At 40.8% G+C, this 27,159-nt stretch overlaps 1 pseudogene; it reads right to left on the minus strand.

Annotated features, from left to right (window-relative positions):
* Positions 1-5,989: 5,989 nt before the first annotated feature.
* On the minus strand, positions 5,990-17,349 carry LOC122202678 (annotated as a pseudogene).
* Positions 17,350-27,159: the final 9,810 nt, after the last annotated feature.

Consider the following 27,159-nt stretch of genomic DNA (forward strand, 5'->3'; position numbering starts at 1 on the left):
TGATCAAATATCCAGGCCATGTTCACATTTCATTGATTGTCTCATAAATGTGTTTTTTATAGTTTGTTCAAATCAGGACAAAAGCACTCCTGTGCATTGTACTGGGTTTACAGTTATCTGAAGACTCCGTTTGGGGCAGCTGGCTGGCTCAGTTGGTAGAGCATATGACTCTTGATCTCAGGATTGTGAGTTCAAGCCCCATGTTGGGTTTAGAGATTACTTTAAAAAAATAAAATAAAATAAAATAAAATAAAATAAAATAAAATAAAAAGACTCCATCTATACCAGTTCTTCCTTCTTGTTTTCTTATTTCTTCTGCCCATAGGTTTATTGACAGTATTCTCTAATCCGGCAATGCAATCCATCCTTGAGAAAACTTTATATTGATTCTTTTCCTGCCAAGTGCAATCCATTTCCTCTAAGACCATAAGGTATATCCAAATTATATGCGGGAGTGGGGGAGTGACAGAGAGAGAGGGAGACACAGAATCTGAAGCAGGCTCCAGGCTCTGAGCTGTCAGCACAGAGCCTGACATGGGGCTTGAACTCATGAACCGTGACATCATGACCTGAGCCGAAATCAGACGCTCAACTGACTGAGCCACCCAGATGCCCCTTTAAGTGAATAGTCTTAAATAAATATTCTCAAATAGTTTTGTCCTTTTTTTCTTAGTAGAACTTAAACTTTCAGCAAGTTTGAAAAAAAATCACTGGGATTTTTATTAAAATTGCACTAACCTTTCCAATAATTCTTAAAGAATTGATCATTTTTCGGGGCGCCTGGGTGGCGCAGTCGGTTAAGCATCCGACTTCAGCCAGGTCACGATCTCGCGGTCTGTGAGTTCGAGCCCCGCGTCAGGCTCTAGGCTGATGGCTCGGAGCCTGGAGCCTGTTTCCGATTCTGTGTCTCCCTCTCTCTCTGCCCCTCCCCCGTTCATGCTCTGTCTCTCTCTGTCCCAAAAAAAAAAAAAAAAAAAAAACGTTAAAAAAAAAAGAATTGATCATTTTTCAAGCAGAATCTTCAAAATTGTGTCTGGACTTTTATTCAAGTTGTCTTCGATGTCTCTTAGTAAAAGTGTGAAGTTTCCTATATATGGGTCTCTCTTATTTCTTTTTTAATTTTTTAAGTTTAAAATCTTTTTTATTTGAGAGAGAGAGAGAGAAAGAAAGCATGAGCGTGGGGGAGGAGCAGAGGAAGAGAGAGAGAGAAAATCTTAAGCAGGCTCGACACTCAGCACAGAGCCTGACTCGGGGCTTGATCTCACGACTGTGGGATCATGACGTGAGCTGAAATCAAGAGTAGGATGCCCAACCAACTGAGCCACACAGGCGTCCCTCTCTCATTTCTTACTCAAAACATTCCTAGGAATTTTATGGTTCTGTGGGTAGCATGAATTATGTCACCCTGAGGGATTCTGATGCATCTTCTAGAACATAGTCCCCCACCCCACCCCCTCACCGCCTTACTTATAAGTATACATATCACCCATCATGAACGGGGCAGGGAGCAATGTTAAGTGAACTGAAGTAAAACAAAGCTATTGGGTTCATTGTTTTTGCTTTTTTTTTTTTTTTTTCATGGAGTCACTTGATTATTTTTCTTATTACTTCTAAGAGTTTTTCTTTTGCATTGAGCAATTTGCTCTCTAATATAAAACTCAAGCATTTCCTCTACTAATCAATAACCAGTGAATGTTAGTATGTGCAAAAGCCCCTGCTGAATGCTTCAAGAACACACAGACCCAAAGATCTGAATTTGCCCTTGGTCAATCAGGTTTGGGCAGAAAGTGGCACTTAATAGTCGGGGTAATTGAGCTAAGCCAAAAAACCGAGCAACAACAGAAATAAGCATGTGCCTTTTCATTAACACTACTGTCCTCAACTTATATTAACTGCCCTTCTGAATATAAGCATCACTTCAGTGAAAATAATTGCTGAGGTAGGATGTTGAGGCGAGAACAAACCTAAATTTGGAAAAAGCCAAACTTCAACATTTCTGCACCTCCCATAGCTTTCTCTGACCTCACAAATCAGATGCACACGGAAACTTTATGTTGGCCGAGTACGTTCAGCTCGATCATTGTCTAGAGGTTGGAAAAGGTGGAGGTGGAGGTGGAGGAGAGGCTCTACTATCTGGCCCTTGGAGGCAGCATCAGTAGCCTTCTGCCTTAAAGAAGGGGTTGTCTCTTCTCTTTGTAAAGCCAACACCACCTCCACTAATAATGGGCTGTCTCTGAATGCTAATTTCTAAATGATTCATTTGGACCTTGCAACACATTTTCCCCTGAAAATGATGCTTCTCAGACCTTGGTCTACATCACACTCTCCCGGACAGCGTGGTGATATCACAGAGACCCAAGCCCAGGATGCTGATGCTGTACATCTGGAGTGGGCCCCAAGGCAGCTGCATTTTTAACAAGCTCCCAGGGATGCCGGGGCTCCTTGGTCCATAGGAGCAGTCCCAGTTTTGATCATCCCCAACAAGTAAAACACGCGCATGCTCGTATACTGCTGCGTGGAGCCTCTCTTCCCTCCACACAGCTTCAGGATACCAGGAAGGGGGGGTGCAGAGACTCTGACACTGGTGTTGCTGCTAGTTGGGGGGAAAAAAAGGTTTGGGCAGGAGGAGAGGGTTAGGAAATGCAGACTGGACGGAGGTGGTGTCAGCAGTCGCCCTACTGAAGGATTACGTAGGAGATAGACAGGTAGCTGGATTGGACTCCTTTTGGTAACTACTCTCCGCAGGTCCATGGGCCCTGGACGGTAAGAGGATATGTCCACCAATCACAGTGAGTTCTGGGCAAATGGAGTGGGTCTCGTGGGAAGGAAAAATACGGGATTTCCAGAATGCGCCATCTCCCAGCTCTTGTCAACGCATGATGCCATCTTTCCCAATCATAGTTACACATGGCACCCACAACCTCCCTAAAGACGAAAGGGGACAGACCATTATTTAACCCCTGGTAAACATCAAGCACAGTCCTAGGCACATCGCGCACATCGTCACCCTTACTTTCCACCCTCATTTTACAAAAAAGAGTCTTACTGCGCACAGAGCAAGAGCCCAGCTCCCACGCCTGCCTGGTGAGCGGCTTTAAGGAAATGACTTAACCTCTTCAAGCACAGTTTGTTTCTTTGCTAATCTGTAAATGAGAGCAATCATTCATACTTTGCAGGATTGTGGTGAGGATTAAAATATATAGGTCAAAAACATAGCACAGTGCCCAGCCCAGCCCTGATGTTCAATAAATGGTAGCTGGATCATCATAATTGCCATAATTGTCCTCGTTCTCCAAAAAAACAAGAGCAGAAACAAAACAAACAAAGACACTGAAACACCAGTGGATTTTTGCGAAAGCAACAGAGTCAAAATTCAAATCAAAGCACTTTTTTTTTCCAAACCTCATCGCCTCCACCCTAGCCTTGCCACTCAAAGTCTGGTCCAAGTTCTTAGTAGCTTATCCGAAATAGAGAATATCAGATTCCACCCAGACTACCTGAATCAGAATCTGCATTTTAACAAGATCCCCGGGTGATCTGTAGCGCATTAAATTTGAGAAGCTCGATTCTACAATGCTTGTGGTTGTATTCACTGGTAGAGCATTATGCTTAGTTAAATTGAGGCTGAGAATTAGCTTTGTGCCCTTGGCTATGTCTAGAATGTAAGTTCAACAAGGGTAAAGATTTTAATTTTTTCGTGGCTGGGTCACTGTTGCCTCAAAAGTACCCAGTATATATCACAGAAACTCAGTAAATAAGTCTAAGACAAAATTGGGGGAGGGGACATATTTTTAGAAGTGTTTTAAATACTAAAGCAGAAGGAAACACTATTCCATAGTGCATAATATATTGCCAGTCAAGGTCCAGATAAAATGGTGCTCCCCATTCTATTTGCCAAATACTGGAAAAGAGGAGGAAAGAACTGGTTATTCATGTTGCCCCAGCAAGTTGCCTTTGGGAGGACTAATGTGTACATCATCCCAGAAGCCTGGAGTTGCCAGCATACTGCTCTGTTCAGAACCCTTCTTTCAGAGCACTGGGTTTCCATTATTAAACCCTGACGCGTCCCTTGTGCGAAAGGGTCTTAAGGCTTGGACGCCACGATCACTTTTGAAATGAAAACCTTCGTCATGAAGATGCCTAAATTTAACTAATACGACTAATACATACCCAATGATCACTAGATGAATTTCTGCTTCAGAGGGTGGTTTTTCACTGTCTGGGGCACCCAGTGTTTTCAATGGACTCACTTCTGTCGAGCAACCAGAGTACTTCTCGAAACAACAACAAAAATGACTGTATCAGTTTTGTTATAGTTACTTGTGTGCATTTCAAACTTCTAGCACTAAATTATAAGTCCCTAAATGAGTAAGTCCCTTCAAAAAAATATTTTTGTCCAGTAATATGCGATATATTCAAAAGAATGTATGCAACACTTGTGAGCTCTAAAACACGACAAATCTGACACTCCACATCCAGACCCGACATGAGAAGAAAAGACGATCCATTCTATTGAGCCCACATGCATGCTTGTGGTTGGCTGGGGAAACAATGGTCCTTCAAAGATATATTTATCTCACAATCTCCAGAATCTGTGGGTGGTCTGTAAATAATCTGTGTGTGTGTGTGTGTGTGTGTGTGTGTGTGTGTGTGTGTGTGTGTATACGCACGCACAGTGATGTATACATGTATATACATGCATGTACTTTTCCTTGTGATTTTCAATTAAGGAAAATACTAAATTAATACTGAACACAAAATCAGTTGTAACCTTAGCTCTGACACAAGCTATCAGTTAATCGAAGCTTGTCAAAATTGCAAGTTTTCTTGAAACAAAGAAATAAGAATACATAATCTCTGAGGATCCCATGATTCTATGAAACAATCTCATGAAGCACCCAAACATAGACAGAGACGAGAGTAAGTTAAAGATTCATAGGACTGTCAGTTGAATTTGGAAACAAACCTCTTTTCTCTTTTGATGTAAAATTTACATGCAAACAATTAATGAAAAAAAATGATAAACCCAATTTTTTACTGATACTTCAAAAGACTGAAGTGATTGTTAATGTATCAGATACCTATGTAACCGCTTCCTCTAATAAATTCAAATTGGAAAAACTTTAACATCTAAACCTACTTGCTTTTCTTTTTTTTTAAAAAAGAATTTATTATTTTTTTATTTTATTTTTGAGACAGAGAGAGAGAGAGAGAGAGAGAGAGACAGAGTGCAAGCAGGGGAGAGGCAGAGAGAGAGAGGGAGACACAGAATCCGAAGCAGGTTCCAGGCTCTGATCTGTCACCACAGAGCCCGACGCGGGGCTCGAACTCACAGACTGCGAGATCATAACCTGAGCTGAAGTCGGACGTTTAACCGACTGAGCCACCCAGGCACCCCCCCACTTGCTTTTCTACTTTACTGCGCTTGAATGAAACAATACCCATATCCTTAAGCAGCTCAGAATCTAGTGGGAGAAACACACAAATATACAGATAACGTATTAGCTTCCCACTGCTGGACCCCACAAACATAGTGACTTCACATGTCACAAATTTACTATCTCACAGTTCTGAAGGTCAGATCTCCAAAATGGGTTTCAGTGGGCTAAAATTAATAAATCCTTAGACATGTAATAGCTCTTGGGAGCCTTAAGACAGAAATTTCTGTCGAGGCCTGATGCGGTAGAAACAATACTCCAGACTGAAAGGTTAGACTCCCAGGCAAGACCTACACTAAAGACAGGAGAAATCATTTTTCCTCTTAGATTGTTGTTTTATCAACTGGCCCCCTCCCCAGAGGAAAAGGGGAGCCCGCTACAGATTGACGGGCGGCAGGCGTTTATTTGTGGGTTGTTTCGTTTTTGTTTTGGGGTTTGGGATGTCATAGTTTATCATAAGAGAGAGAGATGGCGATTTTCACATGATGACAGACTTCAGAATTGTCTAGAAGGGGCAGCTTCATGTGATGCCATGTCAATAGTGACTTACTTCAGTCTACATACTTTGCAAGAATGCCAACATCTCTAAATGAGAAATAATCCTAGTCATCTAGAACTACGTTGGTGCCTCCCTATTCTGGAGAACTACCCCAACTTCCACGCTGACTGGTGGAATCAGTCCACACTTTACTTTAGACCCGATCCAACAGCTACTACTGTTGCCTGCAATGTGTTTTCCTTAAGATTTTTCTGGAAGCACAGTGCCTCCTCTGTTTACAGTTTCGGCTGCACTCCTTTCAACTAAAACCCAGTCCAGGAGGGGAAGAAAGTTCCTGAACGCCCGTCCTGCCGGCAGTTTGTAGCCCGCTCTGGGGCACCGAGGACGGTAAGTGGCAGGTATAATAAGGCAACAAACCTACTTTTCAAGTTTGACTCAACAGCCGCAAGGTGAGTAGGTCTCCACACCCGCTCACAAGAATCTTAAAAGTTTCCTTTAAAAAAAAAAACCTTTTTTTAAAGTGTATCTATTTATTTTGAGAGAGAGAGAGAGAAAGAGAGCAGGGGAGAGGGGAAAAGGGACAGAGAGAGAGAGAGAGAGAGAGAGAGAGAATCCCAAGCAGGCTCTGCATCCCATACGGGGCTCAAACCCATGAACCGTGAGATCATGACCTGAGCTGAAGCCAAGAGTCAGAGGCTTAACCGACTGAGCCACCCAGGCGCCCCAAGAATCCTCAAAGTTTCTGTAGAGAACTTACCTGGATTCAGTTAATGTACGCAGTCCCGGGGACTCAACGACACATTGCTCCGCAGGCTGTTCTCCCGGGCAGCCTCCACTGTGAGAAGGCAAGCGAAGTTTGCCGATCGGAGGACTGGGAAGGAGGTGAGAAGCCTCCGGGCGCTGGGTCCAGCCTGCGAGTCAACCAGAGGTCATGTCCTCTGGGTGACTGCCTCCAACACCCATCTCAAGGCTCTAAAAGGTCAGAGATTGTGCATTTCAGGGACGGACTTTTGGAGAAATGTATTACTGTGCCATGAATCTCCCTCCCCCTCTCCTCCCCCATTCTCCGTCTCCCCAGGGGCACAGATGCACCTGCTTGCCCCCCAGTTCATGCCACCAGGGCGGCTTGGAGAGCATAACGCATATACCCTGCACTTTGGGAATCAGCAAGCTGGTTCCTGAGACCACCTGCAGAGCCAAAGATCGAGGGATGCCCTGCACGGCTGCTTTCTAAGCTAGGAAAGAAGTGGGCTATGGGGGCCCGTGAGCCACAGTTGCTCGTCTTTCATCTGGAGGACTGCCTGGAAGACCGGAAGAGACCCGAGGCATCACCAAATAGCTTAGAGCTGCAGAGGTAAGTGAGCATCTCGAACAGAGACCGTGTGCGTCGTCCAAGGAGCCACAGATAGGCTGCTCCAAAGAATCCCACACGAGAGTCAGTTTTCGATATAATCAAGTCCAGAAAACGCTGGCAATACGACAGGACAAGGAGTAAGCACTTGCTCCCCTTTTGTGCGCCGTGTCCCAGCTCAAGTGGAATAGAAACCAGAGTTCCAGAGCTCGGGGAGAAAGGGTAGGAGAGAGAGAGAGTGAGCCAACACTCCCTTTCCGAATGCAGGCTTCTGCTCTCAGGCTGCTTGGACGCAGGCTCACGTGGGGAAGGTGCAGAGACTTTCATTCTAAGTCACGATGGAATCGCGGTAATTTCTCGGAGAAGTGGCAGGATTTTCCGGAGTGTTCATCCGGACAGGGGAATAATTAGCTCCATGTGGCAGATTAACGAAAGCAGTAAGAAACAAAAATGGAGTTGTTTCAGCGACACCTTGTTTGTTCGATGCAATGGTTTTAAATAGGCTTAGGGCCGGAAGGAATGAGATGCCGAATCACCCACTCCCTGCCCTTGGCCCACACTGTACGTGTAAACCCCCGGGGCCGGCCACACACATAGGGCATGTGCCTGCTGGGCTCTCTCAGCCTCCCCAGGCCACCAACCCTCTGCTCTGCCAAGGCCACTGACACCCATTGGGCACAATGCTTTATACTGGCTAATTTTATAGGAATCGGGTGATTTCTTAATGTGTGATTCTGTCCTTCTATGATTCATAACAAATTAAACAGTCATTCATACACACTCTGTCTATTTATATTTAACCTCTGTGTAACTTTTCCTCTCTGAACTTCTCCCGTTGTTTCAAGTTGGGTGCTTTTATTTGCTGGTTCCTAAAGACTCCTTATATACAAAGATTATTAACTCTATTATGTAAGTTGTAAATATTTTTCTAAATTCACTGCTTTTGATGATTCTTTAGGCTGCATTTAAGAATGTAGAAGTGCTGAGATTTTACGTGGCTTCATTAATGATTCATTGCCACAATTTATGCCTTTGGTATCATATTTAGAAAGCCCTTCCCCACTGAAATATCGTAAAAAATATTTACCTACGTTTCCTTCAGATTTTATATTATTGTATATTACATCTAAATTTTTTTGTAATTTTTTAACATTTTTATTCATTTTTGAGAGCCAGAGAGAGACAGAGTGTGAGTGGGGCAGGGGCAGAGAGAGAGGGAGACACAGAATCCGAAGCAGGCTCCAGGCTCCAGGCTGTCAGCACAGAGCCCCATGTGGACCTCGAACTCACGAACTGCGAGATCATGACCTGAGGCCCCAGTCAGAGGCGTAGCCGACTGAGCCACCCAGGCGCTCCTGTCCACACATCTGAAACAAGCCTTTATTGTGTTCTTCCAAAGTCTTGGTATTAAGATGCATTTTCATATGGAAATTTTTTTGTTATATACTTTTGCCTAGCTAGAATGAACCCTGCTTGGTATATCAGATTCACTAAGGTTTCATTTAGCATTGATGTACCACAGTGTATAAGTAAGTATGGTCAGTAGCTGCCTTTTACTTTTTTTGGGGGGGTTGTTTGTTTGTTTTTAATGAGGGTAATTCTAACTCATCCGATGCATTAGAAAAAATATCCTTGATACTCTGTATTAGATTAGATAGCCTAAGAATTGTCTATTCTTTAACGATTTGATAGAACTATAATCTGTGACTCCTTTAAGTGTGATACCTTTTTCACAAAGGGATCTATTCAGGTTTTCTAGTGCTTCTAGAGTTAATGTTAATCATTTACATTTCACAATAAAGCTTTCCATTTCATCCAGAAGTGTCCATAAAGCTAATGTGCATTATGAATCTCTCTGAGTACAACCTAAAGGGGTTTTAAATGGCTTTGATCAGGAACCCAGGAACCTTTTGTTGCTTAACTGATCTTTTTGTAAGACTATGGTTCTAAGTTTCACACTTTGGAAAATGCTAAGGCCATGTCTTAGAACATCCCCTTAAATTTGGTTTTAAATCCTTTCTTTACAAAGAATTGTATTACCTTTCTCATTCTAAATCTTGTATATTGCTTTTCCTCTATTTTATACAATTATTTTTACTCAGATAATTAGCTTTTGAACACATGTGTTCATTTTTGCTTTTCGAACGCCTTTAAGTTTTCTTTTTCTCCCCAATTAATGGAAAAGAAATTGAAATCAGGAAGTCACTGGGAATTTGTTTCCAAAAATCCAGTAGGCTATAGCTTTAAGTATCTAAACTGAGTGAAAGAAAAGGAAAGGATGCTAGGAGAACGAACAGGAAGAATACGTAATGGTCAACGTCAAAAGGAGAGAGAAAGGAAAAAGCCAAAACTTGCAGCAGGCAATGGGTGCAAACAACTTTTCAAAACCGTTTTTCTAGTTTTATTGAGATGTAATTGACATTCATCACTTTATGAGTCTCAGGAGTCCAGCATAAAGGTTTGACTTACATATGTGAAATGATCATCACGATAAGTATAGTTAATGTCCATCATCTTAGACAGATAGAATACAAATAAATGGAAACAAGGGGAAAAAAATGCTTTTCCTTGTAATGAGAACTCTTGGGATTTATTAACAACTTTCCTATATGTAATACAGTAAGGGTAATTATAGTCATCATGTCGTACATTACATCCCTTGTGCTTATTTACCTCTTACCTGGAAGTTATCATTGGGCCACCTTCTCTCAATTCCCTTTGCCTCTATTTCCCAGCCTCTGGTAACCACAAATCCCATCTCTTTTTCTATAAAGCTTTTTCTTCCTCTTAGATTTCCACGTATAACTGAGATCACGTAGTATTGTCTTTCTCTGTCCAAATCATTTCATTGAGCATAATGCCCTCAAGGTCCTCCAATCTTGTTGCAAATGGCATGATTTCCTCAGTGTTTATGGGTAAATAATATTATATTTAATATATATATGTATCTGATAAATCATATAAATCAGGACTCCTTTATTCATTCATCCGTCAATGGACATTTAGGTTGTTTCCATGCCTTAACTATTGTAAATAATACTGCTATGACCATGAGGGTGTAGGTATCTGTTTGAGTTAGTGTTTTCGTTTCCCTTGGTTACATTCCCAGAAGTGGAATTACTGCATCATACAATAGTTCTAGTTTTAATTTTTTGAAGATCATCCATACTGTTTTCCACAGTGGTTATACCAGTTTACCGTCCCAACAGCACACAAGGGTTCCTTTTTCTCTCCATCTACACCAACACTTGTTATCTCTTTTTGACAACAGGTGTGAGGTGTGAGGTGTGAGGTGATACCACACTGTGGTTTTGATTTGCATTTTCCTGATGACTGCTGAGCATCTTTTCATGTACCTATTGGCCATTCATGAATCTTCTTTGGAAGAAGTTTATTCAGGTCGTTTGCCCATTTTTAAATAAGATTGTTTGTTTTGCTATTGAGTTGTGTGCGTTCTTTTTATATTTTATATATTAACCCCTTATCAGATATATAGTTTGCAAATATTTTCCCATTCTATAGGCTGTCTTTTAGCTTTGTTGGTAGTTGTTGTTGTTGTTGTGTGTGTGTGTGTGTGTGTGTGTGTGCAGAAGCTGTTTAGTCTGATGTGGTCCACCTGTTTTATTGTGTTGCTTGTGCTTTAAGTGTCAGATCAAAAAATCATTGCCAAGACCCATATCAAGGAAATTTTTCCCATATTTTCTTTTAGCAATTTCATGGTTTCAGGTATTACATTCAAGTCTTAAATCTACTGTGAGTTAATTTTTGTGAATGTGTAAGACAGAGATCTAGTTTTATTCTTCTACATATGAATATCCAATTTTCCCAGCATCATTTATTGAAGAAACTGCCTTTTCTCCATTGAATATTCTTGGTTCCTTTGTCAACTATTAGTTGACTGTATATACTTGGGCTTATTTCTGAGCTCTCATCTGTTCCATTGCTCTATTCTTCTGTTTCTATCCAGTATCACACTATTTTGATGACTGTAGCTTTATAGTAGAGTTTGAAATAGAGAAGTGTGATGCCTCCTGCTTTGTCTTTCTTTCTTAGGATTTTTTTAGCTACTTGGTGCCTTTTGTGGCTCCATATAAATTTTAGGATTGTTATTTCTACTTCTATAAAAAATGCCATTGGAGTCTTCATAGGGATTGCATTGACTCTATAGATGGCTTATGCTGGTATTGATCTTTTAACAATATTATTTCTTCCAATCCATGAACATTGGGCACTTTTCCATTTATTTGTGCCTTCTTTGATTTCTTTTATCATTGTCTTATGCTTTTCAGAATAGAGATCTTTTACCTACTTGGTTAGATTAATTCCTAAATAGTCTGTTGTTTTTGATGTTATTGTAAATGGAATCGATTTTACTTTTATTTATTTATTTTTTGAATAATTCATTGTTAATGAATAGAATTTTTGTATGTTAATTTTGTATCCTGCAACTTTACTGAATTTGTTGGTTACATCTAACAGTTTTTTGGTTGAGTCTTTAGGATTTTCTATATAAAAAGCATGTTATCTGTAAATAGAGACAGCCGTATGAAAGGATGTTGAATTTTGTCAGATTTTTTCTACATCTATTGAGATGATCATAGGTTAGTGTGATATTATCACATTGATGAATTTGTGTATGTTGAATCATCCTTGCATCCCAGGCATAAATTCCACTTGATCATGGTGAATGATCCTTTTAATGTGCTGCTGAATTCAGTCTGCAAATATTTACTTGAGAATATTTGCATCTAACATCTGGAATATTGGCCTATAGGGGTGGTTTTTTTGTTTGTTTGTTTGTGTTTTTTTTTGTAGTAATGTCCTTTTCTGGCTTTGGTTTCCAGGTAATGTTGGCCTCCTTTACAAATATTAATTCCTGGGGTGCCTGGGTGGCTCAGTTGGTTAAGCGTCCAACTTCAGCTCAGGTCATGATCTCATGGTTCATGGGTTTGAGCCCCGCGTAGGGCTCTGTGAAGACAGCTCAGAGCCTGGAGCCTGCTTCCTATTCTGTGTCTCTCCCTCTCTCTGCCCCTCCCCTGCTTGCACTCTGTCTCTCAAAAATAAATAAACATTAAAAAATATTAATTCCCAAGTTGTCTGTAAAGACAGGTGCCATAGACAACTAGTTTGTAGATAAAATATTTTGAGTAGAAGAGGAATTCTTTTGTTCTTGTTGCCTCTTCCCATTTTATAAAATGGAAAGACTTGGTCCCATCTGTACATCTAGCTTGTTGGATAATAACACAAACAGGGATAAACATTGACTTAGAAACTCCATTTGGACTGAATTATAATTTTTTTCCATATTCCAAAGCATATGGACTGTGTGTACAAATGGCCCTTTGGGCTATGAGACCTATAACAAAATATCAAATATCTACATAGTAGGGCCATTCAGGCATTTGGGACTCCAGGAATTAAATGTCCCAGTGAGGGGTTAATGCCATGTTATTTGTTCTTCATCAGCTAGTTCTCCAAGCACATTATAGCGTCTCTGAATTTCAGTTTCCTCACCTCTAAAATGGACATTATAATATCTACTGAGCAGGGTTTGGGTGATAATTTGAATTAACAGGTTGGCCTCAGGACTCTTTTTCCCAGTAGTTATGGCCTTTTAAGACCCCTACAAAATTTTAAAAAGAGATCTTTGGGGCTTGCAGAATCCCAGGGGACCTCACCTCATGATATATCAAAGTCTGCGAGTGTTTTAACCTGTAGTTACCTCTGAATCATGAAGCAAATCCTTGCAAAGATCTTGTGGTTTAAATCTTGCACTTTAACTCAGTGTGGCCGTATTATAACAAATGATACTTCGTTGGTTTCAAAATGTTTTGTTTTGCTCTGTTTTGTTTACATTTTCACATCTCTGTACTCAGAATGCTTCTTACTTAGATGTCTTACAAGTATGGCTGGAGTTGTTTTTCTTTCCCAGGAGTACAGAATTTAATGAAAGGTACATTTTATAGACGAGGGCATCTTAGATTCAACAAAATACCGTAAGGTCTTCAGTCCTTTCAAATGAAACACCCCTCCCTGGGAAAATCCGCATGCCTTAATGAATGACTACAGTCAACACAGAGGGAGGGAGTTTTGGTGACTGTCTTGTCCATAGGCCTCGTTGCCCTGTGACTCATCATCTCCAGTATACTCCAGCCATTCAAGATACCAGGTGCATATACACACAAGCGCATACAAAAGGTTTCAGTGCACAACTTTGGAAGATTACATACCCTAAAATAGAAATCTCGAACCTCACAGATAGCCTAGGTCCCTAGCAACCAATGGGCCCATAAGAATGCAAAGCCCAGGGGACAGAACACTAAAGCAACAAATCAAAACAATACAAGTCATTATGCAAACACCAAGGCATATAATCTCATTGAGGAAACAATGCCAAATTCCTGGCTCAGAATTAAAAGCACAGAGTTTTTTGTTTTTGTTTTTAAGACAATGTTTTTAGAGCAGTTTTAGGTACACAGCAAAATTGAGAGGAACGTAAGGAGATTTCCCATATATCACCTGTCTCCAGCAGTGCATAGTCTCCACTCTTTATTGTGCCCTCACCAGAGCGGTCCGTTTGTCACAACTGATGAGCCTACTTTGACGCATCATTATCACCATGAGTCCATAGGTTATATTAGGGTTGACTCTTGGTGTTGTGCGTTGTAGCCGTTCAAACAAATGTATAATGGCATGTAACCAGTATACTACCAGTATACTGTAATAGAGTCTTGTCATTGCCCCCAAAACCCTCTGAAGGCACAGGTTTTCAAATGTGTTCAGACTGGGGACCCAGCTCCACTCCACGGTGAAGATGCATTCCCTTTAAGACCTCTCCAACACCCAGAACACGGTTGCTGGATAAACACACTCACTACCAGTAAGAGCTTACGGCATGAGTCAAGCAGGGATTAATTATTCTGTTCTTTCCCGTCCTCTGCGTTGACACCCTGGAGCTTTTAGAAACCTTGATGAAAGAGGGAGGATGTGTTCCTGGAACACCACCTACCTTCCAGCCTAAGTCAGGAAGGAGAAGCCAGAGAGCAAGAAAGGCCCCACCCCCTCTGCCAAGGGAAAGCATCTTTGCCCTGTTACTTTGTGACCTAGGGGTTGGGGAAGAAGTTTAAAGAAGATCCCCAAAACATAGATGTTAACGTAAAAGTAGATATGCAAACAGAGTTGGATTTCTGCTCATTGAGTCAAATCATCGACGAGACGAATAAAGAAATGACAGATTGACAGAGACGTTTACAACGGCACAACTAGCAAAATAAGTAGAGAAATGGGTACTTTCCGCACTGTTGATGGGAGTACACAGCCTATTCTAGAACAATCTGGCAGCGTGTAGTAAAGTGGGGCAACTACATGGCCTGTGACCAAGGGATCTCATTCCTAGAAATATATCTCAAAGAAATTCTCACACAATTCCACAATAGGGAGTATAAAGGCTAATGGGTTTAACAATGGGGGAGTTGAGGAAATGACTCGAAGGCGGGGGGTGGGGACAAGATACTTAAAAAGCGGATATTGTGAGATTTTGTAGGACAGTAAGAAAAACAACACTACAGGTGCAGACTGCAACATGCTATGTTCTCACAAGCAGGGCTGACTTGACAGGTGTATCACAGATGCGACACACAGGATCTAGAAGGTTCTCACACTGTTTACTGCTCTGCTGTCTGTGTCTTGAAATCCTCAATCATTTTTTAAAAATTTTTAAAGTTTTTTATTTATTTTTGAGAGAGAGAGAGGGAGTGAGCAGGGGAGAGATAGAGAGAGGGGGAGACACAGAATCCAAAGCAGCTTCCCGGCTCTGAGCTGTCAGCACAGAGCCCAAAGTGGGGCTCGAACCCATGAACTGTGAAATCATGACCTGAACCGAAGTTGGCGCTTAACTGACTGAGCCACCCGGGCACCCCAAAATCCTTAATCATTTTTAAACAAGGGGTCCTACGTTGTCATTCTGTGCCTGTTCTCACATTTTAAGCAGCCAGTCCTGTTCATGAGGATAATGTAGAGAAAAGTGGGAAAAAGGATGAGCGTTATTGCAAAATACCATATGGAAAGGTTGTATACTATCTACTTTACAACAGGGTGTTAAAAACCCTACAAGGTTAAAGTAGAAAGGAGGTCAAATGTGTGGGAGTGGGGATCCGAGACAAAGGTTAAAGTTAAACAAGAATAAACAAAACCACAAAAGACCCTCATAGGGATGAATAACTTATTCCCTGTAAGTCTCCAAATGACAATGATTTGGATTTCCCTTGCATGAAGGAGACCCTGCAGAAAACCTTTAGTAAAATAGTTCAAGATCAACCAAGCTTGAACACTTCACCCTTCCACTTCTTCTTGCCTAAGAATATCTGATTTTCTAGCATAGAATAGATTCCAGTTGCTTATATATTGCCAACACATGAACCATCTTCCCAGCTGGTTTTGTTTTTCCAGACTCAAAATGGCATACTAGTAGAAAAAATTACTTTGTAAGTGGCATTGCCTATTATAACCATAGGGATATAAGAACGCCTGGGTGGCTCAGTCAATTGAGTGTCTGACTCTTGATGTTGGCTCAGGTCATGATCCCAGGGTTGTAGAATGGAGCCCCACGTCGGGTTCTGTGCTGACAGCGTGAAGCTTGCTTGGGATTCCCTCTCTCCCTCTCTATCTGCCCCTCCCCCATTCTCTCTCTCTGTCTCTCTCAAAATAAAGACATAAAACTTTAGAAAAATAAAATAAAAACACAGGGCTATAAAACTTTTCTAATAAAGCAAATCAAAATACAAAACATTTTAATTAATATTTATAATTTTATATTTTATAAATTTATAATTATATAATTATAATTTAATTAATATTAATAATTAATTATAGTAACAGAAGCTAAACCAATCCCAACTACAATTTTAAATCAAATTGAGTCAAAAACTAATTTTTAAATTTCTTTTAACATTTATTTATTTTTGAGAGAGAGAAAGAGACAGAGCATGAGCAGGGGAGGGCTAGAGAGAGAAGGGGGCCACAGAATCTGAAGCGGGCTCTAGGCTCTGAGCTGTCAGCACAGAGCCCAACACAGGGCTCGAACTCATGAACCGTGAGATCAAGACCTGAGCCAAAGTCAGATGCTTGACCGACTGAGCCACCCAGGGGCCCCTGAGTCCAAGCCAGTTATTAATGGAAACAACCCAAAGAGACTTGAAGGTATTTAAATCATGCCACTAAGTCCTGACTGCCGAACTAAAATGCAAGTTCCGTTGCTGGTGCATTTGCAACTATCTCCCGTGCTCTGAGTGGCCAAGAACATGCCCGAACCAATGGTGAAAATTCAGGAGCTAACCCAGGAATACTCTCCCTCCTCTTCAGATGACTTTTAAGCTGCAAAATGTTAGCGTTTGCATCACTTGAAAGGTTTACTTGGTTTAATGTCATCAAATTAGATCTGCACCCTCATAATTGTGAAAACAGAAAGCAGGAGCCCGCGCAGGTCGAATATTCTGAAAATTCTCTGCAGGTTCCGTGCCACCAACCCTCCACCCAGTGTGGACACAGGAGCTCTTCACTGGAAAAAAGGACTGTTCACTAGGAAGGAGACTGGTTGGAGGGAAGGAAGGCCCCTGGCTTTGCCTTTGGCTGGCTGGAGATCTTGAATGAGACGCTGTGTTTCTAGGCTTCAGTTGAAAGAAGTACATACGTTTTCTGTGTTTCCAGCCAGTTCTGATATTCAGTTTACATAAGAAGGTAGAGCGAATTTAGGAAAACCAAAGCAGGAATTGGGAATGAACAGCACCACAAGCATCACAATTAATGATGCAGGAGGATTAGGCATTTTATGGGGATGTTTGTATGACTGGGTTACTGCAACCATCCTTGGGTGGAATTATTTCCCGGATGGAGAATCTATGTTCTGCTGAGGAGCTTCCAATCGATCTGAGTCTTGAGGCACAGAAAGTAGGGACAGGCTTGGAGGAGTGGGGTTTTAATCCATTCACACTTTTTTTTTCATCTCTGGCGAAGAACTCACCTAACGAGGTTGCCTGGGCGGCATCTGTTATATCTGAAGCCATGATTAATCTGCCTCGAGTTGAGAAATTTCTGGTTGCAACACCTTGTGGGCTGGCTGGGACAGAGCATGCTCTCCTGACAGCAGCCTCTAAGAGCTGGAATTAATCTGAAGCTCCCAGGACTTGAAGACAGCAGACACCCCCACACCCTCAGGGACTTCAGAGACCAGGTAATGACTAGTGATCTATTTGCGGGGACTGGTCACGGTATGTCAATGAGACATGGGAAATATTTGGAGGCACAGGAACTTTACATGTTGGTGAGGAATGTTGTATTTTGGTTCTACCACATTGAGCAAGAGATAGAGAGAGTATAATGTGACTATTCTGGACAGAGAAGATAGAATGCAGAGTTTTCTAAGACATGTCATAGTGAGTTTCAGAAAGCTGTGGCACTGAGAGAGCAGACATTGCCATATTTGAGTCTCCTCCAGGGGAAGTATCCTAAATCCACACCCAGGAAATGCAAGTGGCAGATTTTGTGGATTTAAGAGACCATTCTCTTGGATTGTGCATCTAAGGGGTTTGGGAAATGATGTCTGGATCACGTTTTAAGAACTTTTTGGAATTTTCAAAAGGCCCCCTATTATCGCGTTCTGTTGGCCTTGAGCGCGAGTATCTCTTCATCTGCGGGAAAATTTGGGCCAAGTGATTGGTTGGTGTTACTGTACCAAGTGACATTCCTGCTTATGGAACATTCTTCCAGTAGTTTGCAAGGACATGCCATTCTCCTTTTCTGCTGCTTTGTAATGAAGGGCTCTACTGGTGAGGCGTGAAAAAGTGGTTCCTACTAATGTGGCTATTATTGAAGAGTAACATGTTCCTCTAGCCCCATAAGGGAAGACCTGTGTGAAGGCCAGGGACGTGAGGATGGGCCAGCCTGGTGGACTCCTACCTCCCTGGGCGTTGGAAGATGGAATGATTGTCCTTTCCTTCTATGTGTCAAAGCCAAATGGTTATTTCCTTGATTTTACAATGTACTTGCCTTTTATCTTCTGTTTTCAGAAACACAAAAGTTGGTAGCAGACTTTCTTCACGTTCGGAAAAAAAGACACCTGTTTAAATATATAATCCCTTTAGCACACTAAAGACTTCAGATATGTGATACCGTGTGGAACTCACTGCGAGTGGGGATAAGAACATAGTGTCCAGGGTCATTTTATTCTAATAGAACTGGTTTTAATGTTCCTTCACTGACCTATTTATTCTATGTCTCCTTTACTTCATACAAGAAACTGAGGGATCAATTATCTCTTCCACAGCTCCTCCTTTGTTATCTGATTGATTGATTGATTTTTTATTTTTTATTTTTTATTTTGAAGCAACAGTCTTCCAGAGTTCAAGGGCTTGGCCCTCCACTTTGCAGAAGAGCCGTGAAAATATGGTGCCCTCTAGTGTTGGTCAATTTTTTTTTTCTTTTCTCCCTTGAGCATTTAATTCCCCATTTATCCTAAAAGTCTCCCCTGTTAGGGTTCCCCTGGGCTTGAAGCACAGAGCTACTGGCCTCTCAACCCTATTTGAAGATCCTGCCCAAGCTGCCAGAGTCCTTCCTTTGGTACAAAGTGCTAAACCCCCAGATCTGAGATTTGCAGGCCTGAAAATCCTATTGTGTAATGACTTCATCCCATTCACTTGTTAATACTCTCCTCACCCTTCCAGATTTCTTCTCTCACTCTGTGGGTGGTGGAATTCAGAAAACAGAGAACCAAACTAGATCCCAATTCTGATTAACTTGGCTGCTAACAGTTGTGCAACCTTGTGAGTCAAGCTTCTTTGGTGGGAGAGGAGAATATCAGAGCTTTGTGGAGGACGCTGAGGTGAGGACAAGACAGAATTTGAATTTTCGTAAACAGCCCAATTGGTTTCTGATGGATTATGTTGGATAAAAAGGGAAAAAGTGGCAAACACCAAAGCATCTTAATCGACAGGAGAGAGTCTTGCGGCCAGCAAAGTCCCTGATGCCACTGCCCCAAAGCCTGTGATCAACAAAAAGTGAGGTGGGGTCTGGGGGCTGCTGAGATGGTTATTACAAAATTGAAATACTCAAACTTGTGGATTTGCCCCATAAGAAGATTTCTAGGGCGTTTACTCAATAGTCATTAGGTTTAAAAGTTTATTTACTTACTTTTTGCGAGAGAGATAGAGCACAAGCAGGGGAGGGGCACAGAGAGGGAGAGAGAGGATCCCAAGCAGGCTCTCAGGGCTCCAACTCTCAAACCGCGAGATCACGACCTGAGCCGTAATCAAGAGTTGGACGTTCAACCGGCTGAGCCATCCAGGTACCCCAGTAGTCACTGGGCTTAAATTTAAACCTAATTATTATTTAAATATTTACATTTACACCTAATTATTTCTAAAAGTCTTAAGTGCATTTTTATTACAAGAGTAATTCAAGCTGCTAAAGTCATTAAGGAAAAGATACAACCAATGCATAGCAAAAGAGAAAATTTTTATTTCTAGTGTCCAAAAATAATCATTAGCATTTTAGAGTAATCCTTCCAGTCTTTTTGAAGATCATACTTTTTTGGCTTATTTTTTAAAGATATTTTACAAGTAGAATTGTAGTTAGATCTTTAAGTTGCTTAAAATAGTTTTTTACTCTATGGTCCCAGACAAACTGTGCAAAACTCCATAAGTGTGAACAAACTTTTAGGCCAACATGTAATTTTTTTTATCGTAATTTTAAACAACTGCAAGGGAGGCACTTGAAATTTAAATCGTTTTCATTTTGTGATGATCAAGTTGCATTTTCTTTTAAATTTGTATTTATGTTTTATTTATTTTTGAGAGAGAGAGAGAGAGAGAGAGAGAGCACAAGCCGGGGAGGGACAGAGAGAGGGAGACACAGAATCCAAAGACAGGTTCCAGGCTCTGAGCTAGCTGTCAGCACAGAGCCCAACGCGGGGCTCGAACCCACAAACTGTGAGATCAGGACCTGAGCCAAAGTCAGACACTTAATCGACTGAGCCACCCAGGTGCCCCAAGTTGCATTTTCTTATAATTTTTCAGGGATTTCATTGTAATTTTTATTAGTATATAATTGGTCAAAGGATTGTAAATAGATTAAAACTTTAATGAATAATTGTTAAGCATTAAAACCAAATTTTATTAGCAATGAATCTCTTAATGACATGAATGGAATTTTCTAATTCATACACCCAGTGATGATTATTTATTGACAGATGAAACAAAACTCAGCATCAGTTATTTTCCATTTATTATTCAACCGTGTTGAAAAAACCATGTTTATACAACGCATTGAAAAACTGTGTTTATATAATGCTTTTCAATTCTTTTAATTCTTTCTGCAGCTGTGTGTCACAAATCACATAGTGATAGATCCAGAAAAGTTATTTTTAATCAACTACCCCCAACAACTCAAGTAGATTCTTTCCCAGTTTTTTGAAAGCAAAGAAGTAAAACCTAACACATTTGCAGAGGTGAATTGCCCTTGGGAAAGGAACTGCTTCTTTATCAACAATATCTTTGCCGACACCAATGTCACTGTGATCAAGTGTTCCTGCATACCCTACATCCTACTAAGATTTAGGAGAGGGGAGAGGCAGACCTGCCTTTTGTAGAGTTAGAACAGGAGAACCAGCTTGAAGCTAGAAACTCTCAGGTCATATCAATGTTAGGAGTCAAAGATCTAGAATCTGATTTCTTAAAAACTACTTATGTGTCTATGTATTTCTTGGAAAATCATTGCCTATTCTGGAATGAAGACCACTGGCATATATGATTCTTCCTCCCGACAATTTTTCCCCACTTAATGTGATATCCTAAGTGTGCCTTCATGTTATGATATAGTTTCCAGAAACATTTTAAGGGCTTTGATATGGAAATGTTGGGGTTCAGAGACAGCCAGGAAAGAATTCTTGAGACGTCTTTGGTGCAACAAGGTGGGTTTATGAAAGCACAGGGACAGGACCCGTGGGCAGAAGGAGCTGCACGGGGGTCGTGAGGAGTGAATGATTACATGCCTTTAAGTCGGCAGGGGGGGGCGCCTGGGTGGCGCAGTCGGTTAAGCGTCCGACTTCAGCCAGGTCACGATCTCGCGGTCTGTGAGTTCGAGCCCCGCGTCGGGCTCTGGGCTGATGGCTCGGAGCCTGGAGCCTGTTTCCGATTCTGTGTCTCCCTCTCTCTCTGCCCCTCCCCCGTTCATGCTCTGTCTCTCTCTGTCCCAAAAATAAATAAATAAATAAGTCGGCAGGGGGTCAGGGATAGCATAAGTCTCTAAGGAACTTGGAAGCAAGGTTTCCAGGACCTTGAGGGAGTAGCTGTTGTTAGGAGAAGGTCATTTAGTGCTGTCTAGTAAAACCTTAGTCATGAGACCCTTCAGATGTGTATCAGGGGGCCATACGCTTGGAGGATGATTGCTAACATGTATCTGGAGAGTAGAGACAAAGGAAGTTTCCAAAGGAATTTTCATATGTTACAGTAGACTTACAGGATCCTGGGGGATCGTGCTAAGACCGCCTTTTGACCGTAGCAAAGTGTCAACATCAAGGCAGCTGAGCTCCTTAGTGGACAGTCACTCTGCCTTGTCTCAAAGACTTGTCAGTGGGCTGTAAGTTGTAAGGAAATTTATTTGTTTTCTTTTGCCTTTGTTTCCCACATTAGCTCTATCTACGGTCATTAAATAATTATCTAGTATATTTAATAAACGCATTATATTTTATTTAAGCACCTCTTTACGATTGAACATGTTTTTAAGTTTTATTTCAAATGAGGAGTGAAAGCAGCTTTGTACAAAAAGATTCCCCCCACCCCATCTTAAAAGTGAAAAATGTATTTCCTCTTTTTTTTTTTTTTTTTTTTGAGAGAGAGAGAGCTCACGCATGCGTGTGCATAAGCAGGGGAGGGGCAGAGAGAAGGGGAGAGAGAGAAACTTAAGCAAGCTCCACGCCCAGCACCAGGGCTCGATCTCACAACCCTTGAGTTCAGAAACTGAGCCAAAATCAAGAAAAGAACCCTAATCCACTAAGCCCCCCAGGCATCCTGCAAAATGTATTCTATTAGTATCCATTTATTGAGTAGAACCTCTGGGACATAAGACATGAATAGTCTTAAGAGGGTGTTGTAAAGATAGCAATGTTGTTTACCAAATGAGTTGCACTAATTTATGCTGAAACCAGTAATCATTGAGAACACCTGCTTTGCAACATAGTTTCCAGGTTCTTTTCACTCGAGTTATAATTATGTTCAATAAAAATGCACAAATCTTAAGGATGCAGTTTGGCGAGCCTTGACAAGATACAGAGCACTGCTGTCACCCAGAAATTTTCTCTTGTACCTTTCCAGCCAGTGCCACCGCCAGACGCTGTCGTTTTTTCGGTTCCAATACATTCATTTTACCTGTTTCTTTTCTTTTCTTTTTCCCTAAGATTTTACTTTTACGTACTCTCTACACCCAACACCGGGCTCGAACTCACCACCTCGAGATCAAGAGTCGCACACTCCACTCGACTGAGCCAGCCAGGCACTCCTCATTTTACCTGTTCTCGATCTTCGTAGAAAAAGAATTATCAAGTAAGCATTCCTTCCCGTTTCGCTTCTTTCACTCAGCAACATGTTTGTGAGGTTTACCTCTGTTACATGTGTCCGTGAGTTCCACTGTGTTAATACAACACAATTGCGTATCCCTTCTATTAATTGATGGACATTTGGGCTACCTTCAGTAATTTGCTATTCTGAATAACGTTTCAAGAAACAAGACGAAGACAAGTCTTTGCATAGACCTATATTTTCTTTCATTTTGAGCAACTACCTAAAAATAGGACGGTAGTCTTATAGGGTTTTAGGAAATTGCCTGAGTTTTAAGTTTATTTATTTATTTATTTATTTAGAGCAGGAGAGGGACAGAGAGAGATGGAGAGAGAGTCCCGAGTGGAGACATTGCCTAAGTTTTTGACGGTTGTAATGTTATAAACTCCCAACGGCAACGTATGAAAGATCTGATGGCCCCTCCTCTCCAACATTTGCTTTTGTTGGTCTCTTTAATGTTAGCCAATCTAACGGGTGTTTAGCAGTCGATCACGAGGGTTTTATTCTGCATTTTTCTGATGATAAACAATATTGAGCATCGTTTCACCTGTTTATTGGCCCTTCCTGTACCCTCTTTTGTGAAGTGACTCTCCAAGTGTTTGGCTCATTTTAAATTTAATTGTATGTCTTAACACACTCCAGTTCCATCCACGTTGAGGGGAAAGGGGGTGATGGCCATTGAGGAGGGCACCTGTTGGGATGAGCACTGGGTGTTGTATGGAAACCAATTCGATAATAAATTTCGTATTAAAAAAAAGAAGTTATTTAAAAAAATGTATGTCTTATTATTACTTATATGTTGAAAGCTCCTAGTCATACATACTTTACTAGATATCGGTTGAAATATTTTCATATCTGTGATTTGCCTTTTTATTTTCTTAACGGCGTTGTTGACGACCACAAGTTTTTTTGTATTTTATAAAGCCTCCTTTATAAAGATATAAAGATTGTATAAATATATATTTTCTTTTATAGTTGTCGATCCCAAATTTGTAAAAATATTATCTTCTATCTTCTTCTAAGAGCTTTACAGTTTAGTTTTTGCTTTTAGATTTGCAATACACCTCAAGTGTGCTTTTATGCCTCGTTGAAGAAGTGCATCGTTTTTTTTTTTTTTGCAAAATTGATATCCAGTTGTCCCAGCGAAATTACTAGTAATTTCTCAGTAATTACCCAGTAACTACCGAAAAAAATGTTTCTTTTCTCATTGTTTGGCATTAGAACCTATGTCAAAAGTGATTAGATTACATACAATTTGGTCCATTTAGGTACTTTATTCTTGTGATGCATCATTTCCAATCCTCATGCCAATACCACATTGTCTTGATTACAGGTAGCTCCGTTGGAAATCTGAAAATTGTGTAATGTCAGCCCTCCTGCCTCACTATTCTTTTTAAATACCTTAGGCTACTGTAGGGACTTTGTATTTCTATAGGAATTTTAAAATCAACCTGTCATTTTTTAAGACAGAGTCTGCTGGGATTTTCCTTGGAACTTAATCAATATAGAGTTCAATTTGGGAACTGCCAGCTTAACAATATGGTGTCTTTTATGTATATAGTAGGCAATACCTCTCGTTTGTTTACGTTTCCTTAAGTTTTGTGATTTTCAACGTGAAGATCCTGCTGGTCTCTTGTTCAGATTGTCTCGTATTACGTTTGTTTTTTATGCCAATCATCTCATATTTTAAAACTTCTGTTTCCTAAGCATTTTTGGTTAGCATAAGGTAAACAATTGCTTTTTTTATATACTACCTGACGTCCCGATGCTTTTCCGCTTTTCCTCATTAGATCTAGCAATTTTTGTTCAGATTAGTTAAGATTTTCTAAATGTGCTCTTACGTCACCTGCAGCTAAATACGGTTTCACCTCTACTTTGCCAGTTTTATGCTTTCTTGTTTCGTTTTCCCTTTTTCTTTTTGCTTTATTTTATTCCATACCACCTGCAGCTCCCTGCTGAATAGAAGGGAGAGGAGCAGGTATCCTGTCTTTTGTCCCATTTTTAAAGGGCAAGTATTCAGTATTTGACTGCTGATCATAATTACAGCTGGAGAATCTTTCACACGACCCCTTCGACTTACTGAGGAATTTCTATTTATACTTCACTGGGAACTTTCGGTTACGAAGAGGAATTGAGTTTTGTCAAATATATTTTCTAGTTTTGAAACGAATCTTTTATTTGCTAATTTGATTCATTTCTGTAGTCTTCTAACAGTCCTGGCTACCAGAAGATTCAGAACAATGTATCAGGAAGGAAAGTATCCCAACCGAGCTCTCTCAGTTAAAGTCACATCTTCTTTTGCCACTTTTTCAACATAAGAAATGGACCATACAGTTCAGTAGTATTTTCAGCTAAGAGAGCTAGAACCGGCAATGACAATAACAACTAAGGAAGCAAGTAATCTGCAGCTACCTGCTTCCATTCTCACGTTTGGTCGGCAAATCCAGGCTGTGGACCTACCATGTGCCACAGATGAATGGCCTGAGTTCCCATAAGTGGTGGACAGCTAAAGTGCTTGCTATAAACACATTACCGCTTCCTCAGAATAATTCCTGATTTCTCCAGACTCCGCTCTGTGAGTCATTTGAGCCGAAGTTTGCGTTCTTCTATGAACCACAGCACCTGTTCAGCCTAATGACGGCCTCTGTGGGGATCTACACCTGATTTATCTGGGCAGTTTCCACTTTCACTTCTGTTCATTTGCCTCAGAGAGCATGGTCCTCTGTAGAAGCCCTTTGACACCAAAAAGCGAATGCTATTCTTCCTGCTACAGAGGGAAGGACGGGGGAAGGGACAAAGAATGATGTAGAAGGAAAAAGGAGGAAGAGAGGGAAGGAGAGAGGGAAGGAGGAAGAGATTGAGAGACAGAGGGAAACCTTCGAATGGTGCACAACAAACATCAGTAATTTCTCCTTGTCTTGAATAAAGTAGTTTATCCCAGTTTTTACCAAAGGGTCAGAAATGAGGAAGCGGCCAGATGAACGGCCGCTTTTTTTTTTTTTACCAACTTCTTTTGAATGAAATTTTTAGCTTATGACTTTGTATATTGAATTACTGAAAAGTCCATGAACATGATCATGCTGGTGGTCATGAAAAGGCGTGAAATGATTGAAGGAACGCTCGAGCACACACAGGAGAGTGAGTGTAGAGGAGGGATTGACTGTAGTATCTTGAATCAAATGACCTCCACGTAAATCTCAGTGCCAGCAATTACGGCCTGCGTGAATTTAGCGAACGAACTAGCCTCTCTGTGCCTCAGTTTCTCCTTCTGCCAAACAAATGAAAAGGAGATAATAACACTAGGACCTACGAATAAAGTTGTTCCGTGGCTGAAATACGTTAATTCATATCAACCACTTTCTAAAAGCTCCTGGCTCAAGGTTATTTTCAAAAATTATTGTTATACAGGACACATACTGAAAATGGTAGCTGCTATTATTGTTATATATAAATACATATAAGTTAAGTTAAATTTTAGTTAGGTGACATATAGTGTAGTAATGAGTTCAGGAGTAGAATTCAGTGATTCATCACTGACATAAAACACCCAGTGCTCATCCCAAGTGTCCTCTTTTTTTTTTATTAATTTTTTAATGTTTATTTATTTTTGAGAAAGAGAGACAGAGACAGAGACAGAGCATGAATGGGGGAAAAACCGAGAGAGAGGGAGACACAGAATCAGAAGCAGGCTCCAGGCTCTGAGCTGTCAGCACAGAGGTCGGAGGGAGGCTTGAACTCACGAGCCTTGAGATCATGACCTGAGCTGAAGTCAGACACTTACTGACTGAGCCACCCAGGTGTCCCAATTGTTTAAATGTCTGGTAGAATTACCCTAGAAAGCCATCTGGCCCAGGACTCTTGTTTTGGGGAGATTTTTGATTACTGATTCAATTTCTTTGCTGGCTATGGGCCTGTTCAAATTTTCCATTTCTTCCTGTTTAAGTTTTGGTAGTTTGTGAGTTTCTAGGAATTTGTCCATTTCTTCCAGATTGTCCAGTTTGTTGACATATAATTTTTCATAGTATTTTCTTATAATTGTTTGTATTTCTGTGATGTTGGTTGTGATCCCTTTCTTTCACTCATGATTTTATCTGTTTGGGTCCTTTCTCTTTTCTTTTTGATAAATCTGGCTAGGGGTTTATCATTTTTGTTTATTCTTTGAAAGAACCAGCTATTAGTTTGTTGATCTATTCTACTGTGTTTTTGGTTTCTATATCATTTATTTCAGCTCTGATCTTTATTCTATCCCTGCTTCTGTTGGTTTCA

This window comes from Panthera leo, chromosome D2 (genome assembly GCF_018350215.1).
Source record: "Panthera leo isolate Ple1 chromosome D2, P.leo_Ple1_pat1.1, whole genome shotgun sequence".
Lineage (NCBI taxonomy): Eukaryota > Metazoa > Chordata > Mammalia > Carnivora > Felidae > Panthera > Panthera leo.